This window comes from Apis cerana, linkage group LG2, assembly GCF_029169275.1.
Source record: "Apis cerana isolate GH-2021 linkage group LG2, AcerK_1.0, whole genome shotgun sequence".
Classification (NCBI taxonomy): domain Eukaryota; kingdom Metazoa; phylum Arthropoda; class Insecta; order Hymenoptera; family Apidae; genus Apis; species Apis cerana.
The window spans coordinates 13,328,062-13,347,662 of NC_083853.1; the positions used below are offsets into that span (position 1 = coordinate 13,328,062).

Sequence of the window (19,601 nt, forward strand, 5' to 3'; positions counted from 1 at the left end):
CCGTGGATTTTCCATTCGTTTATCGTATACGTCGTCTATCGTTGCGCAACGTGGGGATCGTTCCCTCCCTCTCCCCTCTCCTAGAGCTCGCGCCATTGTGGCATCGTCGTCGTTTAAACGATGTCAATGGAACTCGACCCGCGTGCAGATCGCTTACGCGAACGATCGATCGACCGACACTCGAGCGTACGCGCGAGTGTCGTGATTTCATTTGGCCTGACGGGACGCGCTCGTTCGCAGAGTTCGTGTCACGGGATGGATCGCGTCTTTGCCGCGGAGTTCGAGGTCGCGGGGTCGCGTTTCGTCGGTCGATCGTTCAACGTTGGCGGAATCTCGCCACGCCACGCTTCTATTTCTGTCCACAGCCGCGACCGCGACGTGTCGTGCGTTGACTTCGTTTCAATAATTCATCCCGATTACCGGCCGGAACCGATTCGAGCCGCGGTCGTACACGGCGCACGCTTATTAAGCTCGCGCGATCTTCGCCTCGGCGAAGAAGGGACGACGGGGGGGATTTGGCCAACGATCGCCGCCCGTCACTCGCCTATTTTTGGGACAGACCGATCTCATCGGATACCCGACTTTCGTGATTTCGCTAGATCGGAGACTCACTCGCGATTGTATCGATTGTCGATAACGATACGATTGTTAACGGATGGAAACGATTACTTTTTTGTTTGTTTTCGAAGTTATTTTTAAAAGCGTTGCGCACAAGAGGCGCGACAAAAATAAACGCAAATTTTTCCTCGAAAATATATTAAGGAACTACTCGAACCATTCTTATTATCTTATCGATATTTTCAAGATATCGAAAGTTCAATTGAAACGTCGTCGATGAGTGGATGTAATAAGCACGAATAAGGAAAAAATTGAATATTGCCGATTAATAATTGTATCAATAACGAGAATTTTATATTCCTCTTCTCTTTTCTTCTTCCTTAACATTTTAATCAACAAGACACACGAATTTATCTTTTTACTTATTCTCCCACTGTTATAAATATCGTGCGCGTTTAAATCTATAGGATTATCGCTGGAAGGAATCGAAACACTGGACGATAATAAAGTTCTTCGACGTCTGTTGAAAAGATCTCCCTCCGACCGAGATCGTCATTGATGATCTTTCTTTTTCTCTTCTTCCTCTTCGCGCGTTCCCCTTTGTCCTCCGTCTCTCCGGCGAGAATTAAACGAGCGCGCGGAACTACGAGGGGCGCGACCCTCGAAAGGGCGCCGTGAAAAATCGTCTCAACCACTTTTTCTTCCACCGTCGCGCCTTTTCATCGTCCTCCGCTACTTCCCGAGGCTTCTCTCCGTTTTTTTTGCTCCCTCCCCCTGTTGTTGTTGCCCTCGGCCGTTCGCGGGCCCGCGACACCGTGCGAGCCGCGTTTTAATGCTCGCGCCGCGATTTATGGGGTGTTGTCCGCGCATCCCTCGGGCGGAAGGAGGAGCGGCACAAAGCGAGGGGCGGAAGAAAGAGAGGGAGGAATCTTGAATGGAAAAGAGAGGGAGGAACGGCCGTCCTAGCGAAAGAAAAATCGAAAAGCGACAGCAAGAGGAGGAGAACGTCCCTTTGAGTGGTGGTGCTCGCTTATTATTTCAGAGAGGCTTTGCAATTTCAACCCTCGCGACGCGTCATTTTTTACGCGATACCGATTATCGCTCCTATTATACCTCGCGACAGCCTCTCAACAATAATTATCTCCACACGCATTCCACGGCTGTTATAAATCTTGGCGATGGAATCTCCGACGTGACGCGAATTTAGGAGGAGATGCGAAATGAACGTTTTGTGGCTCGAATTTCGATTCAGCCTGTTGTCGCCGCTGGTAATCCGCTTTGCGCCAACTTTTGATACCCGCGCGGCCTCTCCGCCAAGTAGAAAGGTCCGAGATTCGAAACATTGGGACGAGCGTTAACGAGCTTTCGCCCGGGGAGAGAAAGGGAGGCGCAATAAACTGTGCGGGTTTTTAACTTTGACCCGCGCTTTGCATTCGCCGTGGTTTCTTTTTCCTTCTTCTTCTTTTTTCCGTTTTCTATCTTTCCTGCCTCTCTTCTTAGTCTTGTTTAAGGAGTTCACGGAAAGACAGGACGATGATTTTAAAACGTTTACCACGAATTTTCTTTCGATCGTTCTTCTGAATTATGAAAATTCGCGAGATGCACTTGTTCGTAATTTAAATAATAATTTAAATTGTACGAATTATGAAGGGAGATCGTTCTTAGCCCCCAATTAATTTGGTTTTTCCACGCGAGAGGAAGAATTTCGTCGAGCGTACGAAAGCAACGGGAACGTTGATTACACGCGTTAACGTTTGTCGGGTGAAATAACAATCGGTTGTGCTCGATTCCTTTGTGAGACGCGTTCCTAAGTGACGCTACGCCACTTTGAACCGTTTGTCGAGCTCGACGGAAACGGGCGGCAGAAGGAGGTGGAGCGGTTGGATGGATGAGGCAAATGGATGATATCACTGGCGCCTAATTAACGTTGTTGTAAATATATCCAGTGTCTCGTGACAAATCGATTATGTTTACGGTTCGTTGACATCGAATAAATTAACACAAGGGACCGTCGAATCTCGGAATAAATTCGCGCGTGCTTAAAAAAAAAAAAAACGATACCGTACGTTTTTCTCTTCACTTTTCTCTTCGTCGTCCTCCTCCTGCTCTCCGAGAAATTCGATCAAAAAATTCGTTAAATGAACTTGGTTGAAGAAGCTGCTCTTTCTTTCCCCGCGGACAGACATCGTCGAGGAAAAAAAATATATATACTCTCGCCGGGGAGAAGAGGGTGGAATAACGCGAAGGATGAAAAGCGTAGATCAAGAAGCAAATGGAAGGTGAAAGATTCGCTCGAGACGTTGCATCTTGATGTTATTAAACGATCTTCCTTATAAACGATCCTTCCATCTTTGTAATATTTCTCGGGCTTCGAATTTTTTCTTTTTTTCTTTTTAACCTTCCTGCCGTTCTCCTCCACGGCTGTTTTTCGTTCTTTTCTTTGCTTCTCTCGCGAGCTCATCTCTTGAAAACATGCCTACACTTTGCTTTCTCTTGCGCGAGTCAGTCTCCTTTTTTTTGCTTTTGAAATCGTAAATCGTGCGGCTTCTTCTTTTTCTTTGATTTTTCGCGTTAAAGCTTGCTAAGAATTCCCCCCCTTTTTTCTTCGTCTCACTTGGTGAAACTTACGTTATTGAGATCGCTCCAAGTGCGCTTGCCTACCTGGAAACCGAGGTTGCACATGGTGTCTCTGATAATGCGTTTCGCAATAAGAGTTTTGTCACGATGTATTTTTATCCGGCAATCGCTTCTATCTTTCTCTTTTTTCTTCGAAAAAATACGGTATCGTATAATATCTTTTCCTTTTTCTCCTTTTCCTTTTCAATTTTTTCACAATGTTTACTCTTCCACGTACGAAGACGGAGGAAACGACGAGCGACGATTTCGATCGCTATAATTCGATTTCGATATAATTTTTTAAACAAACATCCATTTCCCAATCTTGCTTCTCGAAACTTATTAGAGAGATTCATTCCTCGAAGAGGAAAATGTCACAATTATAGTACCTCGTGGCCACGTTCGCAATATAATTTGTTAATCGGCCGATCTATTTAAAACCCTCTCCGCTTCTTCCCGTCTCTGTCGAACTATTTATATCTCCGGCCTATCGATTCCAATTAAATCTCGAACACGAACGCTCATCCGTGACTCATCGACGAGCCGTTACTCCTAAACCGCGCATCATCGATCGCCTTCCTCCTCGCGTCATCTCCTGCCGGACGATCGCAACGCTCGACTCCCTACGTTTCCGAGATAACTGGTGGAAAATTTTCCTCCACGCGTTCGCATTTCCCGCATATTTGCCTCGGCCGAATTTCGCCCAATAATTTTCGCCCCGACTCGAGGCATCGGCGACCTCCTCCTCGAGCGGATTCCAATTAAAACGAGGCGGGGGTATGCACGGTTTCGGCCACCGTTCGAAAGGAGGGTCGTCCGAGTGCTTTCATAACCGTTAATAGGAAACAATTGCCGTCTCGATTAAATTCCGCTCAACTATTGCGGAGCCGCGGCGTCATCGCGAGAGGAAGCGAGGTGACTGCCCTTTTCCATCCCTCCACGCTCCTCCTCCTCCTAGTTTTCCAACCCCTTCATCCTTGTGTCGCCGGCCGATTCTCCACCGATTCCCAGCAGCGGCGGTCCGACTTGTCGCGATTTCTGAAGCCGCCTAAACGGGGTCACGGTTCTGAATAGCGGGTCGGTTGGAATATCGAGCGACCTCGATGCGAATTCGAGGAAAATACCTCGACGGGATTCGAGGCGTCGAGAGGGCAACGAATTTATCGGGATAAATAACCTCGTCGAGGATCGCTCGACCGTGCATTTCCCCCTTTTTTTTACGAACCAACCGCTCGATCTCTCGTTTCCAAATTGTTGTTGTTGTTGTCCGGAGCCGTCAAAGGCATTCCACGAGGGAAGATCGATCGTGTTTCTGTCGCGGACGTCTCGGTCGATAATCGGAGGAGGGGAAGTGGAGAGGCGTACATCTTTTCTTCTATTGCGCTGTTTGGAAATAAACACGAAGGTTTTGGATCCTTTGGATCAACGGAGTTGATCGATCCACTTTCACCGGCGCGTTGTTTACTCGATGGTTAATTGTCTTCGGTACACGAGGGTTCGAGTCGATTATTACAGTCGGCTGGTTTACGCCGGTTTATTAGTCGATGGTTATCGGCTAAGTAATACACCCAGTTGCCGTTGCATTGTCACCGGCCACCAACCTACCTGCAAACTGTTTACCACCCTCCGGTGTACAATTAATCGTGAGTCACAATGGCTCGTTACAAGCTGATTAACCGTGGTCGATTGATAAGAATCAATCCATTTCACGGGATGATGTATCGTTCGTTCGATTAAATTCAATACTTTGACGCTTCGTTGAATTTTTTTCTTTCCCCCTTTTTATCGACTTTGTTCTATTTCGCCGCGAGGTTTCGCCGGATCTTGAAGAAGGTGGGCTTTCTTATGAAAACGTTGTATAAACGTTTTCGTGCAATTTTAGCTCGGGTGAAAGGATATTGTTAAAGAATACACCGAATTATTATCGGATTATTAATCGCAAAGATGGAACTTGCTCGAACGGATTCGAATGCACGAGAGAAGTAAGGAGTGCTTTCCTTATTCGTTCGAGCTACTATATCGTAGAGACAATATTATCCTAACGTAAACCTGAGTGAAATTTATTTTTTTAATCCTCTAATTGCTGCCATTTCCACGCCTATTATCGATAACTTTTCGCAGGGACCGCTCATCTTGCATACAACGAAATCTAATCAAATTTTGCTCGAGGCCACGTTAAAAATATTTATATCGATGTATATACGAAAATATCAACGCTATCTTGGAATCACGGAAGCATTATCATCCTCCAAAAATAAAATCCGTCACAAATTCGTCTACTTCAAAATTAAACGGGCGGAATATTTACCGAGAATTACAAAATTTGGCAAAGCATCTCCGATCAACCGCCGATGACTTTCGTTATTCTTCGTTATCGCTCTACTCTCTGAAAATAGTCGTCCAAGATTTTGGTCTGGATTTTCGACGCATTCTCTCGTTTGGATAGATCAACGGGCGCAACACCGTTCTTTGGAACGTTCTTGGGAAATTTTCTGGCAGCCGAAATGGGTCAGTGTGTCTAGCGTGATGTCGAGGTCGATCCGCTCGTTGCAGACCGTCTATCCGCAGTGGGTTAAAATCGCGCCGCATATAGACGCCGCGGGCATACGTGGAATAATCGATGCCTGTGTGTGCGCGCGTGTATATATATATATATATTTTGCCATCCGTCTCGTGTCACTTCCCTCGACTAGGAACACGTTTTATCGTTCGAATGCCTCGACTCGATCGCCACGTATCTCGCGGCGGAGAAGATCCAAAGGTCGCCTCTCCTGCCGTTTCGTGGTTTTTTCTAGGTTTTTAGCACTCCAAGTTATTAGCGAAAAAAAAAGTCAGATCGGCTAAATATAATTGAACTCGATGAAAGATAGCGAAGAAGTTTATCCCAAGATACGATCGATACGACAGACGCGAGTCGTATTGCGGATAGAGAGGAGTATCGAAGGGGGGTATCGAAGTTGAACACGAAGTTGAAGTGGATAACGGGGGCCCGGTTTTAATTTCGAAACGGCGCGTTGTCCAGCCGGGTGGGGATATGGATGTCGGGATAAATCGGGCGGATTATATCCATTCATCGGATCGAGGAGCCTGTACGTTTCGCTCCAGCAACCCACATTTATCTCGTGCCAAGCCTGCGCCTTCGTATTTGCGGGTTTCGCACAGAGGCCGGTGGATTTTAGCGTCCCACCAGTGTTCGCGCAGAAATTTTTCGTTTCCTGCTCGCGATCGATCCCCCCTTGCTCACCTTGCTTTCCCACAGAGACAACGGAACGTCGTCTTTCGAGTCGAGGGAGAGAAGATCGGGGGGAATCTAAAAAAAAGTTTTGGCAAAGATCACGAAGATCAGAGAGAGAGAAGAAGAAGAAGAGAGGATTTCCGTTCAATTAGAGCGCAGCGTCAATACTCGAACGTACGCGTCATCGAGGGCGGGCGAAAAGAGTGGCGGCGGTTCAGACGTCATCGTTGGATCTCAGGGGCGTGACGAGGGATCCGCGCGCCACGAATCTCGTTCCTAGAATTTGGACGGTATCCGGTTCGCACCGGTTCCCGCTGGCTCGCTTCCGATCTCGTCGACGCACACACGCGGTGTCCAACGTCCGCCCGTGGCCGTCCCTTTTCGACTCGCCGCCTCGCTCTCTGCCTCTATCCCACGGGGTTGAAAAAGAGGGGACGACGTGGCGTCGTTGCGTAAGCGTCTGGACGCCGAGGCACCGTTGCGTCAGTCGTTCGAAAGCTACTAAGCATCGCGGTCCACACGAAAAGATCCCCCGACGCACGGAGAGAGAGAATACCGGCTCGCTTCTCAACGCACCCAGTGAGTTTCTCAACCGTGCAGCATTTTCTCTCTCTCTCTCTCTCGAGAAAGAGAGATTAATCTCTCTCGAGAAAGCTCGGCGCTGGGCGTCCTCTCGCGTTCTCGAGGTCGCGTCGCGTTCCCGCGGAATTTCGAGTGTCGCGACCTTGGTGGTGGAAAATTCAAGGCCAATGGCGGAACCAACCTCGACAATAGGGACGCGGTCGCGGCCGCGCAGTCGCGTTATCGGAGGGAAGAAGAGCATGGACCCGCTTTTCGACTTCGTTTTTAGAGAGGAGGCGACTTTCCCCCCTCGATTCGATCTCGTCTGTAACAGCGGAGATGGAACGAGCGCCTACGAGGGACGCGTAGGAGGCGAGACGAATAGTGGAGGGAGCGTTAGAAAACACGTGTTACGCGGCTGGCTGCCGTACCAGCGAACGGGGAAAATTTAATGGTCGAAGTTAGTTCGATGTTTCATCGCTCGAAACGTGATAATAATCGCGAGCGAAGGGAAACGAACGAGGTTGGACGGAAAACGGGTGAATGTTATTGTTCCAGCATTCTCGATATCGCATTTTATTCAGAGCGGATACTTTTCGAGGAATTTTCACCCGGTTGCTTGTTCTCGTTACGGGTTAACGGCCAGCTCTGGCTTCCCGTCCTGACTGCGGCATCGGACGCGGCCGTGGCTGCTCCCCTTTAAGGTGGCGCGTCACTTTTCGTGCTTGAATTTTTTCCACGACCCGGTTCTCCCGCTTCCAACGTTTTGCGCAAAGTGGCCGAGACGATAAAACGAGTTCTCGTTCACCTTCCAAAGAGACGACTCGATTTCGATCAAGTATCGTTGCTCGCTTCAACCTTGTGTTATCTTTGGCGTTGCGCAAACTTCGTGGTCAATTTTCCGCGAACTTGCGGAGGAAAACCTTGGTGAATTTCCTCGTCGTACGGCCATCCGTGCATTTTCCTCGTTTCGTTTTTAATCAACTTCCAAAGAACGTCGTCTAACGCGAAGAAGAAACACGGGAATGATTTGAAAAAAATTGCGACACTGCGTATTCTCGCTAACACGCGTCTTTTCCCCCGCGCACGTTCCTCGAAAGACATATTCCGATCGATTCGAGGAAAACTCTCGATTCGAAATTGCGAGATGCGCTTCCACTCGACCTATCCGTTTTTGTCACCCATTTGTTCCATTCGTACGAATTGCGCGAATCGATTTATAATTGACCAATCTGGTTTATCAACGCCTTATCGTAACCTGAAAAATATATATCTTATATTTTACAATCGGATCTTCGAATCGACGTATCCAAGTTTTTCCCCCCCCCAAGATATTGGTTCCGAAAATAGGAATAGGAATTCGTTCCAAAGCTTGAAGGTAACAAAGTTTTCTAATCGTTCGCAGCGATCGCAAATAATTAATTATACAAGCGAGCGTAATTCTAATCACCGTTGAGCCCGATCGGATGTTTACGACCGAGAACGAGGAAACCCAGCCGCATGTAAACCCCGAGAGCCGGCGTTATCTCGAGCGTATAAAAGAGAGACTCTTTCGACAGGTGGCTTCAGTAATTCGTACTCGTGCGAGGCCGATCGGTGCGTCTTTCACTCTCTTCGCTTCTAACGTCGCGAACCCCCAACGTCTTTTGCGCCTGGAACGGAGCTTCGATTCTTCCGATTCCCCTTCGCTTTGGATCGCCGCCGCGATACGTGCACGTACGTGGGACACGCGTGTGCATTTTCAACCCGCATAGTGAAGCCTAGTGAAGTTGCGAGGGACACTTATGAAGGGGTCCGTCAACGCACCGAGGCCTATCGTTGATCAGAACAGATACATTTGGGATAACGATTGGAAGCAGTAGAGCTTGGACAAGGTACGTGATACGACGATCCTCCTGCGTTTCCAATCCTTTCGCTCGAGAAAGATATCTTATAGCTTTCTTTTAGCGGAGATTCGACGCGAATGTGGAGAGATTTAGGGTTCGGATGGGCGTGGAGTAATAGCGAAAAGGGAGGAGAGAATAGAAATAATAATAATAATAGGAGAATAAAATTTGTCGATTCGAAAAAGTTTCGAGTAGTAAGTGAAATTGATTAATTTTCGATTAGATATAAGTGGACTATCGATAAAAGGTCGTTCTGAACGCGCGAAAGTAAACATAAAATATAGAATACAATTTTATCGTTGTTTAGAAAATCGAGATTGCGAACGTTATTATAAGAAAGCTAATTTTTTTCTCTCTCTCTTTCTCTCTCTCCCTCTCTCCATTCTCACGTATAGTACAACCTCTTGTCGATAATCCATACGTATCCAATTAACCGAATTGGCCAATTTTCTTTCTCTCACTCTTCAAGAGCAAGAAATTATAATAATATCTTTGCCCTACATATTATATTATTCCGATAAGCTGTTCCGTATACATTCCGGGTAGCGATTGTTTGAAGAGACATCGGTATCGTTTTATTTTTACAACGGTAGAGAGATATCCGATGGATGCAATTTGCAGAAATTAGGAGATCGGGACGTTTCGACGGGACGGGATAACGCATTTCCTTGACGCGTTTCGCAATGATTAATCACCGATGGTGTAGACGCTCGCAAGCGTCTGGAATACCAATCGAAATCGATTCGTGCGAGGAGTATCGAAACGCGTGGTATCGAGTAGCGGACGCAACAGGAATCCGGATTGATTCTCGACCCATATATCTATCGGCCGTGTGTATGATCCGCGTTTCCTTTGCAACCGTCCCACCTCGATAGCGTATCCTTCCGTCCACAATTTTCGAGTCGAGGGAGGAAGGGTGAAAAAAAATAGCCGTTTCTCTCGAGACGAAAAAGTCGATGAACCCGAGCGACGAGGGGTAAACGACCACGGAAAGGGAACACGAGGCAGAGGATGAAGCCTCTCCCGTCCACGTAATCCTATTTAAAATTCGATCGAATCGATGGGACCCTCCCTCGATGCTTTCGTGACCTTTCGTTCCGCGACTTGTTGCCGCGTAAAATGGCGCATGTTATTCCGCGGGTGGAACACGTGTATCGTGATCGAGTTTTCGACTCGCCGATCCTTTTCCGATTCCAATCGATCGAATTTTTTGGATTCGAATGAATGATAATAATAATAAAATCCCGTCAATCAGATTTTTTCTTCGTTCTTTTCTTTTCCTTCTTTTCCTCTCCATTCCAAACGTTTCGAAACGTTTCGATGGACGGAATCGAAGTTTGAAAAATTGAAACGACGCTCTCGGATGGCGGCCAGACCTCTATAGCTCTCGGTTGCTTTCAAAATAATCTTGGTACCGTTTATCAAAGCTCGGAAACTGGCACAAGGATAGAGAGTTCTAGTAGGATAGAGTCGTGCACGTTGACCTACATGGATCGACGAGTCGGACGATTCCACCAATTTTTCCCCCTTGTTTCCTGCATTTCTATTAATCTTTCTTCCTATTTTCTGCGATCCTATTTTCTGGCTACGTGTCACGGTGGATCGTAATTCGCGGCAGGAATAAAAGATTCCGGGAGAAATACGTACGAAGAGGGGAGACGAACGAAGCTCAACGCGCGACTTTAAATCGAATCTGAAAATAGTTCGAACAGAAGTGAGATCGATAATAATTCTCGCGCAGCACGCGAACGAACTGGTTGGTAATAATTTATTCCAAATACGAAAATAAGCAAAAAGGACGAAAGAAATAAATTCTCTTCGGTTAAAAATTAATTTCGAGAAAATCGAATTTAAAAATTCATCGATCGCGCACGATCCCTCGATTGTGTCCGATTTGACGCGATCGTTTATTGATATCCAATCAAAATTTAACCGATTTCGCTCGCGTACGAAAAACTGTTCAAACGCTTGATTCACTCGGAAAAGCTTCGCTCGAGTGCGAACGAATTTTATTTTTTTCCCCCGATATTTCTCTCTTATTTCGTGACGAAGAAGAATCTGTTTGACCTCGTTTGTTTGTATCATGAATTACAGACCGCGCTGTTCCTTCTCTTCCATCAACGAGAATGAAGTCTAACCAGGTGTGTTGCTTCGACGTTATTATCGTACTCGAAATAAACTTTGCCGATCCGTTATTAGTTTTATGGAGGTAAATTGGTCGAACGCCAAATAGTAGTCCCTCTCTCTACATTTATACCGGATGCAAACAGTGTTTCATTTCGTGATAGAAGACACGACACGACAGTTTTCGACGACGACGAGTGCCACGCTTAAAATTTCGGATAAGATTTCATCACCGATGGAAAATATATATACACATTTCTCGAGGAGATTTACGATAGAGAAAATATGATCGACGAAGTATCGAGGCGAAATATTTCCTAACGTTTCTTTTTTCCATCCATGATCTTTATTTTTTTTTCACCAACGACGAATGGCGCCCGAACGAAATTATTAAATTACTTCTCCTCCCTCCGAGAAACCGCTCCTCTTCTTCCTCGTTCTTTTATTTATTTTGATTTTGATAAAAATCGAACGAGGGGCATTCTATCGAGTCGCATTATTATCTAGTGAAAATAAGAATAAAATTTCGTATTTATCTGTCGAGTGGATTACTACTACTACTACTACTATTCTTCGCGCGAGTCACGTGTCCTTTTCTTCTTTTCGAATCGAATTATTACGTAACGCGAGCTTGGGATTTTTCGAACTTCACAGACAGATTTCGGACACACTTGTAATTAGACATGTGGGAAATCGGCGATTGCTTACGTAATATGCAGTATCGCAGCCAGACTTTTCATCGGTTCTTATCGTAACTATAATATACAATAGATTATGAGATCGTTCGATTGTATAATTGGCGCCGTTTCTTTTGTCCCCATTTACTATTTTTTTTTTTTTCATTTCCAACAGTCAATATCAATTTTCGATAAATAATCGTTGTTCGTTCGGTCGAATCTTTTCTATTTATTTATTTATTTATTTATTTATGGGCATAAGTCGTTTGGTATCAAATGTGTATAAATATGCAATGCATATTATATATTTATAAAATTATATATTTCAAGTTCATCTTTCCGAGGAAAAAAATATCACGATTCGAATTTGGACGGAATCGCAACGTAACGTTTTGTCTTTCAGTCCGAAATATGCCGAGAGATTGACGTATCGATGCGATGCTTTTAATAATTAGCCGTTTTATCGCAGTTCCACGAAGCTGTTCCATCAGCTATCTTTGATCGTGGAAAATCTGGTGACGTTCTCTCGGATACACAAACAGTTTCGTGTTTGTCAATACAAACAACGAACCCGCAACAGTCTCGCCGATGATAACGAGTCAATCTTCTCCGTGTTCCATCGTCGTCGTCGTTATTCGAATCGAAAGACGATCCGTTTCGTCATGACTCGAGTTCGATCGATGGCAAGAAAAAAAAAAAAAAAGAAAAAAAAGGAGGATGGTTGTTAAAAATAAAACACTCGGGTCAAAGATTCGAGATCGCTTTTACACGCGTCGACTATTACATCGAATCTATTTCTAGTTCCCACTAATCCGTCTAAGCATCGTTTCAAAGTTCCAAAGTGGCAGTGTACTTTACGATTACCGTGACATTACCAACCGAGTTGTAATATATCCTCCTCGTATTCGAAGCAAACACACGCACGTCCTCTTCTTCCACCGGTATCATCGTGCCGGGTAAACGAAGATGATTCGCAGTTATCGTGCAAGATGTTCCGCACGATTGCATCATCGATCGTCGCAATCGCTAAATCGTCTCGAACGCGGTCCCGGAGACGCGAAGCCCGGAGTCTCTTGTTTGACGAGAGATTTACCATGGTTCTATCGAGATATCCAAGTCGCCCCTTTATATTTATTTATTTTTCGGTGTTCGAGCGGGATCGTGCCCCCTCTCCTACTAAAATGCGAACAATTCTAATCAATTCGCGGATTCTTCCAGAACTTGGTGCCCGATATCAATCGAGATTACGCGCGTTACGAACGTCTCGCGCGAGAAACGAGAGTTTAAGCGATGGAAATAAGACGAGAGGAATAATTATGGCTGGATAATGGAATTACAACGATCGTTTAACAAACGCAGGATGAGATGAAGGCGAAGGGGCGGCAAAGGAAGAGAGAGAGAGAGAGAGAATCGCTCGTTCCTTTTTACCTCGATGCATTGTTTACGAGAGAGAAGAGGAGGAGGAGTATCCGTTGGTGTTATGATAGAGTGTTTGGATTACCAATTAGATTTTCGAGGCGTGTACGTAGACGATGTACGTAGCGCGGTGGCAGCGTGGAATCGAAGAACAAAGGAAGAGAAAATTCGATTGGGGGTGATGAAAGGGCCCCGGGGAAGGGGAGGAGAGCGGTGGAGAGCTCGTTACCATCGAAGGCGAAATTGAGGCGCGGGCCGGGCGATCGGAGGAGGCGAGAAACGAGCGGAGATTTTCGCGGCGACGTTCCGTGTTGATTCGCGTAACAGCGTTAAACTCGAAACTCCCTTAACTGGATTGGACGGTCGACGAGCCGCGGATAGTTAGCGGCAGCTGTTGCGCAAAGGATTGCCAACCTCCCCTGTCTGCTGACAAGATCCCCGCCCGCTTTAATCTCCTTTGTTACACGAATTCCCTTTGCCCCTCCACCGTATCCATTTTAACGATGAAATTCCCACGAAACCTGGCCCCCCTCCCAATTATCGTCACTCTTCCACTTTTTCCCCTCTTTTTTCCTCCCGCCCCTATTTTTTCCTATTTATATCCTTTCTTTTTTTTTTTTTAATCTTTCTTTTTTAATTCCCTTCCTTCGATTCGCCGCTACGCGTCGGACCTCGGGGGAAAATTGGACGCGATCGACGAAACACCAGCCGTTTCGGAAATCGGTTGGGATTATTCGGTGTCGGTCGAGGGAATTGTTGGCTGTATTTTCCCCAAATTTATCGCTTTTTCGATCGAAAAAGCGTCGAAATTTTCATCAAGGTCCTCTCGATGTGGGATAGAAAAGAAAGAAAGGAGGGCGGTTCGTTTGCATGGATATTCGACGAGTGATTTGTTTATGTTTCGTGTCACTCGGTTTATCGAATTTCCAGATATTATCTTGGTTCGGATGTAATCGTTCGTTTCGCTAAGCCGTCTCAAATTAAACAAAATGATTCAACGAAGGCGTATCACGATTATCGATTAGATTAGGGAGATCATCGGTCAACGGGGATCCACTTTCAACGTTAGAGATTTCATTTTTCTGATTCCCTTTTCTTTTCTTTTTTCTTTTACACTCGCCGAGAGAAGATCGAGGGAAGAGCATCGCGTTGCAAACAGTCTCTCGTTTCGTCGCCACAGATATAGACGAGAGGTATCGAGAAGTTACGATTGGGAATACGGAATTCCCTACGGCGGAATTAATTTTTACAGGGGGATTAAACCGGATCGAAGTCGGAGAAGAAGAATCCGCGCGCTCTCGCGGAGATCTTTCCTTTTCTTTTTCTTTTTTTTTTCCATTCGTATCACGAACGAATCGAGATTACTTTCGTTACCCGCGGAAACGAAAACTTTTCTCCCGTCATCGAATTTCCAATTTCCAAGAAATTTCTTCTCTTCCGCCCTCGTCCTCCTCGGCAAAAAATTCAATAGATAACACGGCAATTGGGTCAAAAACTATCAATCGACGCCTGGATATTCCTGGAATCGAGTATAGGCGAGTGACTATAGCAACAAACGCGAAATTTTCAATCGCTGGAATCGTTGTTGCGCTACTCTCGGCTCGCAAAATTTCTTTCTCGAAGAGAGATGTCGACACTCTCTCTCTGTCTCTCTTTCTGTCACGCCACTTTGACGCTAGAAAACGTTTCGACGCTTTTCGTTCCGGCAATTCGAATCGTTGAAAGCGTGGCGGAACAACGAGACGATTGTAAACACACCGTGTGTTTGCGTTCCTCGACGGTTGAAACGTGAAGGAACAAGTCGTTGCCGATCCTCGCGTTCCTCCTCCCTTTGTTTTCTCACAAGAATCACATCGAGAAGACAATGGTACCTAATGGTATTCCGAGATGCAAAAGAGAAAAGAAGGAGAAGAAAAAAAGAAAGTCAGTCGGCCGAAAGAATCACGGTCAGACGCGTTTTTTCGCGGGGAGGACGAAGGAGGACAGAATGCTCGTATCATTATCGATCGGAATCTACGATTAATTTACGAGGATACGCACAATTGTACAGAAAATCGGTATTATCTATTTTCGATGATAACAACCGTTATCGATCCGTTATTCGATTTATCGAACTACTCTTCCCTGCACTGCTCTTTCCGCATTTGTCTTTCCCCCAAAGATTTGCAACAATTATCTAGAGCAAGATCGGGCATTTTATTCGATTTCCAGATGCCGTTTCTTGGCAACGGAAGGACTCAGCCGCCTCGCAGATTCCCGATTCTTGGCAACGCGACGATCCGTGCTTTTTTACGGCTTAAAAGAGTAGTTTGCTCGGTGACCTCGGGCAGAAGAGCCGCAGTCGCGTGTTCGAAACGGGGTATGCGCGTTCCTTGTTCCGCCATTATCGCGCGATATTTCGGTTCTCTCTCTGAGCGGAGTGGATACGGAGCGGATAACGTGTACCGCTTTCTGCCAACGTCGAAGAAGCTTTCGCGAGTCGGAGTTGGCGATAAAGTGGGCGGCGTTGGCCAGACTCGCCCAAGGTTGCAGACGATCTCGTCTGTCAGGGTCCCTCCACTGTATTTAGCTTTCGATCGTGGACTTGGAGTCGCGCCCGTGCGCGCGCGTACGCGTAAAAATACACCACCACCACCACCGTCGTCATCGTTTGTTCGCGAAATTCGACTCGAGCTTTTCTACATTCCTCGCGTCAAAACTCCTCCCTCTCCTTTCTCCCTATTCTTTTCCTTCTTTTCGCCCCAACAGATCGAGATTGTTGCTCGGCACCGCTCCTCACCGATTCGCTCTTAAAACAGAGATCATTGAGACACGCTGCTTGCCGATTCCTCCATTTACAAATCTGCAAATCTTCGATCGTAAATACGAATTTGTATTTATACGATACGATTTGAATCTTTTCCAAAATATCCGCAATTTTCTTCGACGATAAAACAATCCGTTCATCCGGAATAATCGCACGGTAAACAATTCGAATCGAAAAGCTCCACGTGTGATCTTCGTTATCGCGAAGATAGGATATATATATATATATATATCCGAGTTATATTTTTACCGACAGTTTCACGGAATCGAATTAGTTCGATTCTCTCCGCCACGTTTAAGATAAATCAGCTTCTCGAGCTCCGTGAACGGAGGAGAGGCGTCTCGAGGACTCGCAACGCGGCTCGTTGCCCCGATCTCTCTCCCAGAGTTCGTACACCCGAGAGTCGAAATGCTCCTCGATCGGTGTGTAAGGGGAAGAGGATCGTGGACGAGGATCGAATCGTTTCCAGGAGTGGCCGGTTACCACGAGTGGTGGACTGTTCTGAATTTCTAAAATTAGTCGGGGAGAGGAGAGGGGGGCGCGGAGAGATCGTGTATTCGATTAATAAGAAACGAACGATACTTCGAGACGATTCGTTCTCGAATAACACTGTCGAGCCAAGATAAATATCGAAAGCCAGGAATAAATAAACCATCGTGTGCCATTAAGAATATCGAACGACAAAATTGTTAGCGTTTCTAAATACGAGTATTGTGCAAGATAGCGACAATAATGCACGTTTGTGCAACTGCGGATAGATCGAATTTTGAGAACGTTGGCGAGAGATATCGTTAAACGGATGGAGATCGAATGATCGAGCGTTCGAATATGAAACGAGTACTATTATTTTTACATTAATTTCACGATCTCTCTTTGAAAATGGAAAATCCGCTTACGACGAGAATCCTTCTAAAATCAATCCTCGAGGGACGTGATTTCTCGGCACGCGATTTCATTAAAAAAAAAAAAAAAAAAAGAAACGGAATTTTCGTTGATTTTTAACAGCTTAACTTTTAATCGAGTTGGCCGTAACACGTACAACGCGAACGATCCGTGGCGACAAATTTTTAACCTTTCGTTTCTCGACCAATTTAAGCCCCGCCATTTTTCGAATAAAAGATTCACGATTCGCGGGAAAAACCGATGAAACTTTTCCTTCCCCGACCGGGAAGGAAAGTTGAAACATTTGTCGATCGAGCTGCTCTCGAGCTCTCTCTGGAGAAAAATTTTCTCCCCGAATTCCGATCCCTCCCTCCCTTTTTTTAACTTCTTTCAACGGGACATCGTCGAGCGGAAACGCAGACAGGAAAGGGTTAGGACGAGAGGGGGGTGAGAGGAGGTGGCGTGACTCGAACTCACGGTTAAAGGGCGCGAGAATTGTGCCCGCTGGCCGTTTGAAAATACAATGGAAATTAATTTGTCGAGCTTAACGAACCTCAGAGGGCACAAAGCAACCGAGGACCGCGGGAATTGCTTTAATTATAACTCGGTCAGGTCGAGAATCTCCTTTTCGCTTCGTGATTCACGAAAAAAAAAAAAGAAAAACTGAGATTCTGTTAACAAAATTTCCACCTCTCGCCCCGCTATCGGTCAGAGATGATCTCTCCCTCTCCCTCTCTGAGGGCTCTCCTCCTCCTCCTCCTTCGTATATTTTCGTCGCTAATTAAAACGGCCGTCGTAAATCACGCGTCGATCGTAAATACGCGGCCGCTTGGCTACGCGTGCTTCCGACAGATACGACGAGGGGATTAAAACGTGTGTCTCTCTCTCTCTCTTTCTCTTTTTTTTACCATCGTTATGCACGCGTGTTTCGCCCTCCCGTTCGTTAAAGAAGATCGGGGAATATTTGTAGCTCGTTACGTTTGAACGCGTTAACCGTGGAAATTAATTGAGCGTTGGTTCTTTGACAATTGGTAAAGGTTTGAGTGTAACTGCGAAAAGAATTGTGAAAGGATCATTACGATACAGGATATAGTCAAAATCTAGACAGAGTAGCAAGGTCCGCGATGAGAAATCCGACGAGAGTCTTCCAATTCTCCAATCAAGTTGATTTTCGTTGAAAAGATTCTCACCGTCGTCTAATTCTGATATCGTAAAATTTCACGAAACCTACATATGCTTCAATTACAATTTATTCGAAATTACTTGTTCGTCATTGCTTTTCGAATCTGTAGATTGTCATTGCACTCCAACACGTTCGAGAGAAATTACGCCGCAAAATATTTATATCGACACGATGTAAAAAAAAAAAAGAAAAAAAGAAAAGAAATTCGATTCGTAAAAGGCTGTTTCCGGTAAAAATAATCCCCGAGACAGGAAGGCGATTACGCGATGCCCGCCGCGAAAACCCGGTTGGAAATTAGTTTCCAAGCTTAATGGAGTTTCGCGATTGCGACGAAGGCGCCGCGGCGAAAGTCGGCGGCCAACTCGCCGGTGTAACTTTACCAATTTTTCCCATTAGCCGCGATTTTTCAACCTGGTGTCCCGGAACACCAGGTCGCCCTGACCAAGTTTAAAGTTCGGAGAGGAACTATATCCGAGCAGAGCCGAATACATTAGCGGGACAAAATCTGGCGCGGATTGCTTTCCCGTGTTTGAAATTTCTCGTTCTCCCTGGAATTTCGAAAAGATTGGGGAAGGGGGAGGACCCGAATTCGAAAAAGATGGATCCGGAGGGAAATCGTGCAACTTTTCGTGCAACGAGTCATTTCTTGGAATAATAATATGAAAATTTTAACGGATGGAAAGATAAAGGTTGGACATACCTCGATTTCGACTTTGTCTTTTCTTCCTTCCTGTGTTCGATAAGGTACCAACGAAATTTAGGAGAAACGTTATAGGAAATTTCCTCGGCCAAGTATCTTGAACAAGTTGTCGAGTTATTGCTTTAAGTTTCGAGTTATCGGACGCGATCACTGTGCTGAAAACTGTTCGAGTTCCGATTCCTCCTAGTCTCGATCGACGAAGGTGCGTGCAACTTCGAGACGTTTATTTATCGTTGCATCGACGAAGAGGGAAAGAATTTTATAAACGAAGGAAAAATTGGATCGCGCGTATCAAGCGATCGGGCTAGATTGAGGGGAAGGGAGGGAGAGAGAAGGGTTATTGGAACGGAGACAAATGAAATCGGAAAGCTCTCGTTCTCGGTGAAATAGGATAATTCGAAATTGACCGGGCGCACGGTGTCCTCTCGCGGCTCTTTATTACTCCTCGTGTCTCGATTCTCTTCCAGCCACAGTGGCTCGTTAATAAAACCTCCTTTTCGTCCTTCCTTTCTCCTTTTTTCTCCCTTCCTTTTTTTTGCGACGATATTCAAGCGAATTGGAAAATATCGTACGGAGACGGAGTTCTGTCTTTCTCTCGCTCTCTGTCGTTTCAAGGGGGTATCGATTTTAAAATATATATATATATATATATAAAGGGTCGAGACATTGATGGCGGTGTCGCGTCGTTACTTCTAGTTACCGAAGGCGAGGCGAAAGATTAGACGCCATAACAAAGAGATGGCTGATCAAAGGGGAAAAGTAATGAAAGATACCGATCGAAATAAAAAGGAAGAATATCTTCTTCTTCTTCTTCTTCTTCCTTTTTTCTTTTTGTATTTTATTAGTTTTCTCTCATTTGCTCAAAGTCTCGAAGTCTCTCGTTTAGACCACTTTTCTTATTACTGGGTTTTCCGAAGACATCGTTGACAGATATTGAAAAGAAGAGAAAGAGAGAAA

General features: G+C 45.6%; 1 protein-coding gene across 12 annotated transcripts in view; it reads left to right on the forward strand.

The window, feature by feature from the left end:
• LOC108002801 (multidrug resistance protein homolog 49) overlaps positions 1 to 19,601 on the forward strand; it is a 57,288-nt gene that overhangs the window by 16,821 nt on the left and 20,866 nt on the right. For 2 of the 12 annotated variants that reach the window (XM_017064672.3, XM_017064674.3), the window contains exons 1-2: positions 6,228 to 6,988; positions 8,530 to 8,844. The exons of 5 other annotated variants lie outside the window; for them this stretch is intronic. The gene's annotated coding sequence lies outside the window, so the exon portion shown is untranslated. 5 more of the 12 variants (XM_017064673.3, XM_017064676.3, XM_062071355.1 and 2 more) reach the window with 4 other exon arrangements.